The 8,922-nt window shown below is 35.0% G+C and overlaps 1 protein-coding gene and 1 pseudogene across 1 annotated transcript in view; one reads left to right on the top strand and one right to left on the bottom strand.

Annotated features, from left to right (window-relative positions):
* Window positions 1-8,922, top strand: part of LOC103610698 (prolyl 4-hydroxylase subunit alpha-1) — a 33,491-nt gene that overhangs the window by 13,863 nt on the left and 10,706 nt on the right. The gene's annotated exons all lie outside the window — the stretch shown is intronic.
* On the bottom strand, window positions 2,559-3,125 carry LOC103610697 (annotated as a pseudogene).

The raw sequence follows: 8,922 nt of genomic DNA, 5'->3' as shown, positions 1-8,922 counted from the left end.
GGTTTTGGTGATGGGACACAATAACTAACTACATTGTATATTGACAAAATAAAAAGAAAAACAAAAAAATAAAGCAAACAAACAAACAAAAAGAATGTAGAAATCTGGCTCAGCCCTCTCATTATGTGATCCCCTGTACCACCTCAGGACTCTGCAGAGAGTACCCACCAAATGTGCCCGCAGGACGTTGGACTTCCTAGCCTCTAAAACTGTAAGAAATAAATTTCATTTCTTTATAAATTATCCAGTTTTGTGTATTCAGTTATAAGCAAGAGAAAACTGACTAATATAGCCTAATTGCCTCTTAAAGGCCTCACCTCTTAATACCATCACATTGACCATTAACTTTCAACACCTGAATTTTGGAGGGGACACATTCAAACCATAGCAGATACCAAGAAACTAACTTCTTAATAGTTTAACATGATGCAATTCCAGAAACCAAAGACACATATTGTATTTTGATGCTCCTATTATTTTTCAGTTACGAGAACTGGTATACAGTTCTAAGATGAGCTCCGAATGTAGCAATTATGAATGTTTCTCTTACTGATATGCAGAACCCAAAAGAGGACAATATGCCATTAATACATGTAGGTAGCATCAGTAATTTTTTTTACATGACCTGATATTCTGCCAACGTTATTTGAATAAGCAACATAGAGATAGTAGAGGACAGTAGAGGACTCTGCTTTGGTAGTTAAAGTATCTCTGCTTGTCTTAGCTATTGATCTGTTAACAATTATTAAAGGCAGACTGTGTAAGAATTGAATTATTAAAAGAAGAAAATGAAAAAGAAATGATGCATCATTTAAAAGGGAAGGCTGTTTCCAAAGTAGAGAATATGCAAGAAAACAAAGAAAATGAAATAAGGAAAGTGATATAGGCAGAAAGAGACTGTCAAAAGCTTTCATACAAAGGGAAAACATAATACGAGAAGAATAAGTTCTAAACATAAATGTCCATCCATCCTTAGAAAATGATAAATCAACTGTGATATACAATACCATACAGCATTTAGATGAATTTAATCAACATGGATGAATTTACTAAAAAATACTGGGTAAAAAGGCTGCAGAAAGATACACAGAGTATGATATATTACTGTGTAAAATTTGAAAACACAACAATACAATAAAAAATATATGTGGTAAAGCATAAAAAGACGGAAGGATACATACCAAGTTCAGGTTAGTTATTATGCCCCTCTAGAGAAGAAGGGAAGATACACTAGGGGCCTTCAAACATATTTGTGATCTTTTACTGTTAACAACAAAAAATGGTTTGAAGGGGGGAAAAAGGCCTAAAAACTGTTTATTAGTTCCTGCTAGTATGATTTTTACCATTTATAGGATATACTATGCTTAGGAAATTTCAGTCACTCTACTTATAAGGAACTTGCATGAAAGGAAAATTCAGTAAAAACTAGTCCAAAACAGTGACTTGAAGAGGAAGAGAAGTCAATAAGGAGATAAAAAGTATATGAGAAAGGATGAATATTGTCCCATGAAAAATAATAACACATATTCTCAGAGTGTTTTATTTTCTGCCCTTCTATATGAAAGTTTTGCCAACTGCTGGGGTATTATAAAAGCAAATCCTAGACGTGTCATTTTATCCTTAAATAATTCAATATGCATACCTAACTGATCAGGTCTTTTTTAAAAAAAAATAAAATAACCACTTTATTATCCTAATAAAACTGACAATATTTTCTTTATATAATTTAATACCCAGTCAGTATTCAGTTTCTCTGGTGACCTCAAAGATGTCTCTTTACAGTTGCATTTTTTGGTTATGTGTTTTAAGTCTTTCTTATCCTTTTTTCCCCCTTTATAACATTGACCAGTTGGGAAAACCAGTCATATGTGCTGTGGAATGTCCCACGTTCTGGGGTTGGCTGACTTCCGCTTTACTTGTTCAACTTGTTCCTCTAAGTCCTGTGTTTCCTGCAAACTGCTTAGAGCTTTAGGCTCCATTAGATTCAAGTTAAGTTTCTAAATTAACTCCATAGGTGGCGCTGTGAACTTTCTGTTGAATGGTATAAACCAACTCCTAATATCTTGTCACACTTTTTGTGATGTTGATTTATTAGTGGGTTCAGGTAGTGAAAGCCTCCATGAGTTCTCCATGAGTTTCATCTACTAGTTTTGGCAGCATTTGTTGATCATTGCCTAGAACCACGGTTTCGTTGTGTTGTAAAATGAGATCTTTCTCATTCCATCATTCTTTCTACTTTTATTAAATGGAATTCTATAAACAAGATTGTTCCTTCAGAAACCACCTGGTTATCCTGAACTATATAGTTTATATAGGAAAGGCAGAATAATTCCGTGATTCTTTTTCTTTATCAGTTTTTAAAGTAATGAGTTGATGTCCTAACAACTTTCAGTAGTGACCATTGACTTTTATCTGAGGGTATCATGAACTCATTGATTTGTGTGTGTGTGTGTGTGTGTGTTTCTCCCCCAAATTGATTTATTGCATAATTAAAATGTACAGGCATGTCTTGGGAATCATCCTGTAGCTTGTTTCTGTAGCTGGACAACTCTTAGATCTTATTCATCAGCCTGCCAAACTGTTCCTTTTTCAGAAACATAGATACCATCCCAAAATTTTCCAATATCCATATTTGTGGCTTACTGGATTAAAGCAGTTGAATTTGAGAACAAGTTCAGTGTGGTTTCCTTCAAGGATTAACTCATCTTTCTGGGCTAAGATAGTGAACAAGTAACACCTGGCCTCATTTGAACCCTATGGATGTATTTTTCACCCAATAAATTTTGGATTTCAACAAGAGACCCATTCTCCTGAATAAGGACATTGACGGGGAAGTGAGAACACACAGATCTCATCTTGTAACAGAGGCCCAGTGTAACACCCTTGATCGTGTTCTGTACATGACTACAGTTAGTACGAACAGTAGCCAGTTCCTTTCTATTTCCCCACTGTTTGTCAACCTAGAGTCTCTTTTTATTTCCAAGGAGACTGAGCTCTACTTTGATGTGATTGAAATCCCTCTGCAGGGTTCTCCTTGGGTCCTTCACTATAACTGTGCATCTATTCAGAGTGATGTCAACATTTTCTGGAATGTTGATGGTCTGATTGCTGAGAATGGTCTTCATTCTTACAGTAGATGCAGCAAAACCAGATTTTTATATATTTTTGTGTTTCAATCCATTATACAGTAGCATACATTCCTTATCCATCATACATTCCTATGATAAAGTTTAATTTATAAATTAGGCACAGTAAGATATTAACAATAACTAATAATGAAATAGAACAATTAAGAAAAATAAGGGTAGATAGCTGGTTAGGTCAGTTTGTTAGAGCACAGTGTTGTAACATCAAGGTCAAGGGTTCAGATCCTCCTACAGGTCAGCTGCCGAGAAAGAAAAAATAAAAGTTACTTGAACACAAGCCCTGAGATACCCACCCCAGCTCTGATAACCGAGACAGCTACTAAGTGATTAACGGACAGGCAGGTAGTGGGTACAGCATGGATATGCTGAACTAAAAGATGATTCATATCCCAAAGCAGGAGAGCATGAGATTTCATCACAGTACTCAGAACTGCACTCAAAACTTACGAATTGTTTATTTCTGGAATTTTCTGTTTAGTATTTTTGGACGGAGGTTGACCATGGGTAACAAACTGCAGAAAGTGAAACCACAGTTAAGGGGAGACTACTGTATTCATTATTTCTTTTGATGCTCTGATTATTCTATTTTAGGCCAGTGGGAGCCTCTTCAGATTAGCTCATTTGTCTTTGAAATTACCTTATTATTCTATTATAGCAAGGAAACTTCTTGCTTTTTGGCACAGTTTTTTCCAGGCTTATATTATAAATTTCTACTCTGGAACAGGAATCAGGCATTTCTCTAATGAGCCTTGATTCCTTTTAATAGGAATGACTTTTAAGGAGGAGAGTATATTAGGTTCTAGTGGTGTTTATTGCTATATTGAATTGTTATTTACTCCAGGTATTTTCAATGAACAGATAGGAAATATGAGTTCATATTGTTAATTCCAATTCAAATTGAAGATTACAAGGTTTATACTTATATCACTTTTCTCTTGTGTTGAAAACCTTGGTTCCTAATGACATTAACTTAATTACTTCTTTGTATGCCTAAAATAATTCAAAATAACAGCACCTATACTATTAAGAACATTAAGACTACTGAATGCAGTTTTCTTTTTTGTACTTTTTATCCTTAGATATGTCACACTAGATAGATATGATCAGTCAAAATCTTGTTTTAAAGACACCTGAAATAATTCTTTTTTTCTGTGTGGTTATGCATTTGGATTCATTCATTTCAGTATTTTTTCCCTCAGTTTTTAGGAATTGTTCCCTTTTTCCTTCTAATTTATTGTTTTTAATTACATAAAACTTTTACATTCTTTCACAGTCAAAACTAATAAGGTGAATATACAGAAATCTCACTTTTATACCTGTATGCTTGAAAAAAAAAAACCTCCCTGAGGACATTCCTGTGGAATTCTATAGAGGATTTTTTTTTTTTTCCTACTTATAGTGTAGACTGAGAAAACTAAATTCTTTTGTTGTTTCTGTTTGCTAGCTGATGAGTTTTTTCCTAGTTCATTCCTTGATTCAAGGTGTAATTCTTCAAGAGTTTGCTTTAAGTGGGGTTCTAAGGACTAACTTGCCACTTTGTATAGGCTGAAGGCTTCATCTCCCATCCTCTGCTTGGTTGTTTAAAAAAAAAAAAAAAAAGGGCCGGCCCGGTGGCGCACTGCGCTAGTGCGCCGCTTGGGAAGCGCGGAGGCGCTCCCGCCGAGGGTTCGGATCCCACATACAGACCGGTTCCCGCTCACTGGCTGAGCGAGGCGCGGGGGCAACAAAAAAAAAAAAAAAAAAAAAAAAAAATCAAACCTTATAGATTTCGATTCAGGTGACTGCCTCTGGGGTAAATGCAGCTTCACCTCAGTTTACCTCTCTGGGTTTCAACTTCCTTTTTAGTTTTGGCCCCAGGAAATTTGCTTAATTCTTGTGAACTTGGCTATAGTATAAATAGATAATTGTTACATTTTATCCAGCATTTCTAGGTGTTTTATGTCAGATGCTTTTTTTTTCTTCATAATATCTGGTTCAGAAGTAATTCTCTCTCTATTACTTACTTAACATGGTATAAACCAAAATCAATATAAAATACTCAGAGCCTGTAAAATCCCCAAGCAACTCATCCGATTTATTGTTTATAAAGATGGAATGTTTTGTGGTTTCGTTCTGTGCATATCATTCAGTTCTGCTTTTTACATTTCTTTTTTTTGTTTGTTTTTTGCTGTTGTGACACTATTTTTTTGTTTAATGTTTAGATAGAAAATTATTTTTCTCAACATAGAAATGAAGGGAAAACATCACAAATTAAAGTCAGTTGATAAGGAGCAAATTCAACACTCAAGGATTAACATCCTAATGCAAAAAGAACTCTTAAAAAAATGAATTAGAAAAATCTAAGCAAAAATTTGGTGAAGGACATGAGCAGATAAGTCACATACCCCAAAGAAACACATGTGACTAATAAGTACATTCTAAGATGTTGTTGTAGGGGGTAGGGGGGCTGAGGCCCACAGCCCCCATCTCAGGACCCTGAGTGGCTGGCTCTGTTGCTTCACATTTATTTCTTTCTATAGTTCTTTTCCTATTTTTTTCTTTGTTCTTATAAAAGTGATAATGGTAATTGTACAATATTTGAAAAGGTAAAAAGGTATAAAGATTTAAGAAACAACTAAATGGTAATCCTCCCACTAAGGTAACAATTTAACATTTGACATACTTCTGTCTAGATTTTTCTGGCTTTCCTATATGGCACTTGAAATTGTCTTTGTTAATAAAAAATACTGTTCTATTATGTTGACATATCTGCCTATATATTTCCTTACTTTTAGCTTATTATAATTTTTTGCTATAATATTTGGGTCATCTACAAAAATCTTTTATACCAGAGGTTTTCTCCCCAACCCCAGTATTAAATCTCAAGGAAACTGAAAAAGAGTAGTATCAAGTCATAGGGTATAAAGTTATTATTCTTGTCTCATGTTGCTAAATTTCTTAAAAGCAAAGTTACCAGTTTACATTGCTGCCTCCTCCCACTATTAAGTTTTGCCATTTATTGGTATAATATCAGGAGTTATTCTTGTCTCATGTTGCTAAATTTCTTAAAAGCAAAGTTACCAGTTTACATTGCTGCCTCTTCCCACTATTAAGTTTTGCCATTTATTGGTATAATATCAGGAGCTCAAACTTCTGGAGGTGTATTGAGCAGATTCAAATTCTGGCTCTAAAATGTGTGACCTTGGGCACTTTAATTAACCCCTCTCTACCTCAGTTCCTTATTTGTAATAGGATTGTTTCGAGGAAACAATCTTATTTGAAGTGACAAATGCCTGGCACATAGTAAGACCTCAATAAATGTATGCCATTATTTAAATATACTTTTCTTCATGATTATTTTAATTTCATATTTCTTTAATGATTAATGAGGCTACATATTTTCCCCAAGTGTTTTGGTTTTCTATTTATAGTTTATCTCATTTGAACTGTCAAATATCTTCTTAAGATAGAACTTTCACTTTAGAAACCAGTTGACATACACCAAAAGCACAAGTGATAAAAGGTTAAAATTGGACTTCATCAAAATTAAAATTTTGTGCTTCAAAGTACACCATCAAGAAAGTGAAAAGACACCCATAGAATGGGAAAAAGTATTTGAAAATCATATAGCGGTCAAGGAACTGGTATCCAGAATATGTAAAGAACTCTAACATATAAATAATAAAAAGACAATCGGTTTTTTTATATGGGCAAAATATGTGAATAAACATTTTCCCAAAGATATACAAATGGACAATAAGCACATGAAAAGGTGCTCCACATCAGTAGCCATTAGGGAACTGCAAATCAAAACCACAATGAAATACCACTTCATACTTACCAGAATGTCTATAATAAAAAGGACAATAGCAAATATTGGCAAGGAGGATGTGGAGAAAATGGAATTTCATACATTGCTGGTGGGAATGTAAAATGGTGTAGCCACTTTGGAAAACAGTTTGGCACTTCCTCAAAATGTTAAACATAGAGTTGCCATAGGACCCAGAAGTTCCACTTCTAGGTATATACTTGAGACATGAAAACATATATCCACACAAAAACTTGTATACAAACGTCATAGTAGGGTTAGAAAAGCCAAGAAAGTGGGAACAACTCAAATGTTCATCAACTGATAAACAAAATGTGGGATACTTCAAAAAGTTTGTGGAAACAACAGTGTAAAAAAAATGATTAAAAAACTGTCAAAGGAGCTCAATAGATATTTCTCAAAGGAAGACGTACAAATGGTTGAAAGGTATATGAAAAAGTCCTCAACATCACAAAGCATCAGGGAAATGCAAATCAAAACCACTGAGATATCATTTCACCCAAATTAGATTGGGTATTATCAAAAAGGACAGAAAATAAATGCTGGCGAGAATGCGGAAAAAGGGAAATCCTTCTACATCGTTTGTGGGTCTGCAAGTTGGTACAGCCTTTATGGAAAACAATACAGAGGTTTCTCATGATCCAGCAATCCCACTACTGGGTATATACCCAAAGGAATGGAAATCATCATGTTGAAGAGAAACCTGCATTCATATTTATCACAGCTCTATTTACAGTAGCCAAAATATGGAACCAATGTAAATGTCCATCAGCAGATGACTGGATGAAGAAAATGTGGCATATATACATGATGGAATATTACTCAGCCATAAAAAAGAATGAAATTCTGCCATTTGTAGCAACATGGATGAGATTGGAGATTTAACATAATTTTATGTAAAGTGAAATAAGCCAGACACAGAAAGAGAAATACCACATGACCCATGTCCTCACCCATAATTGGGAGCTAAGAAAGAGGGAGGGAGGGAGGGGAAGGGAGAGACAGAGAGTAGAGAGAAAGAAAGAAACAAACAACAAACACAATAAAATGTTGAACTTTCCGAAGGAGAGAACAGAACTGTGGTTACTAGAGGGGGGAAAGGAGGGAGGGGGGTTAGAGAGAAATTGATTAATTGGCAGAAAGAATGAGTACGTTTTGTAATGATGAATATGTTAATTATCCTGATCATCACATATAATATACAAATACTGATAGTCAATTCTGTACCCCACACTAGAAGATCATGTCTTGCTGTAAAACAACTAGGTGACTAGAAGATACACTAGGTTTGTAATTTTATTATTATTATTATTATTATTACTATTATTTTTGGGGACCGGCAACGGGATTGCAACCCTCGGTGTTGCTCCCGCGCCTCGCTCAGCCAGTGAGCGGGAACCGGTCTGCATGTGGGATCCGAACCCTCGGGCGGGAGCGCCGCCATGCTTCCCAAGCGGTGCACTTATCCAGTGTGCCACCGGGCCGGCCCCATGTTTCCATTTTTTAAAGTTTGTGGAAAAATAGAATTGAAAGATAATACAAATCCTTCCATGAACTTTTTGAAGACCCCTCATGTCCATATAATGGATTATTATTTGGCAATAAAAATGATTCTCCAACATGGATGTACCTTGAAAATATTATCTTGAGTGAGAGTAGTCAGTTACAAAAGACCACATATTATATGATTCCATTTATATGAAATGTCCAGAATAGACAGGTCTATGGAGACACAAAGTAGATTAAGTGATTGTCTAGAGCTGCAGCGAGTTAGGGGAGGGAATGGGAAGCTACTGCTAACGGTTACGGGGTTTCTTTTTGGTTTCAGAAAAATGTTCTAAAATTCGATTGTGGTGATGGTTGCACAACTCTATAAAGATACTACGAACTATTGTAATCTTTAAATGGGTGAACTTTATGGTATTTAAATTAACCACTGATGCTGTTTTTTTTTTTTTTTTTACTGAC

Source organism: Galeopterus variegatus, unplaced genomic scaffold (assembly GCF_000696425.1).
Source record: "Galeopterus variegatus unplaced genomic scaffold, G_variegatus-3.0.2 Scaffold11630, whole genome shotgun sequence".
NCBI lineage: Eukaryota > Metazoa > Chordata > Mammalia > Dermoptera > Cynocephalidae > Galeopterus > Galeopterus variegatus.
Note: the sequence above shows the minus strand (reverse complement) of the source record. Positions and strands in the feature narration are given on the sequence as shown.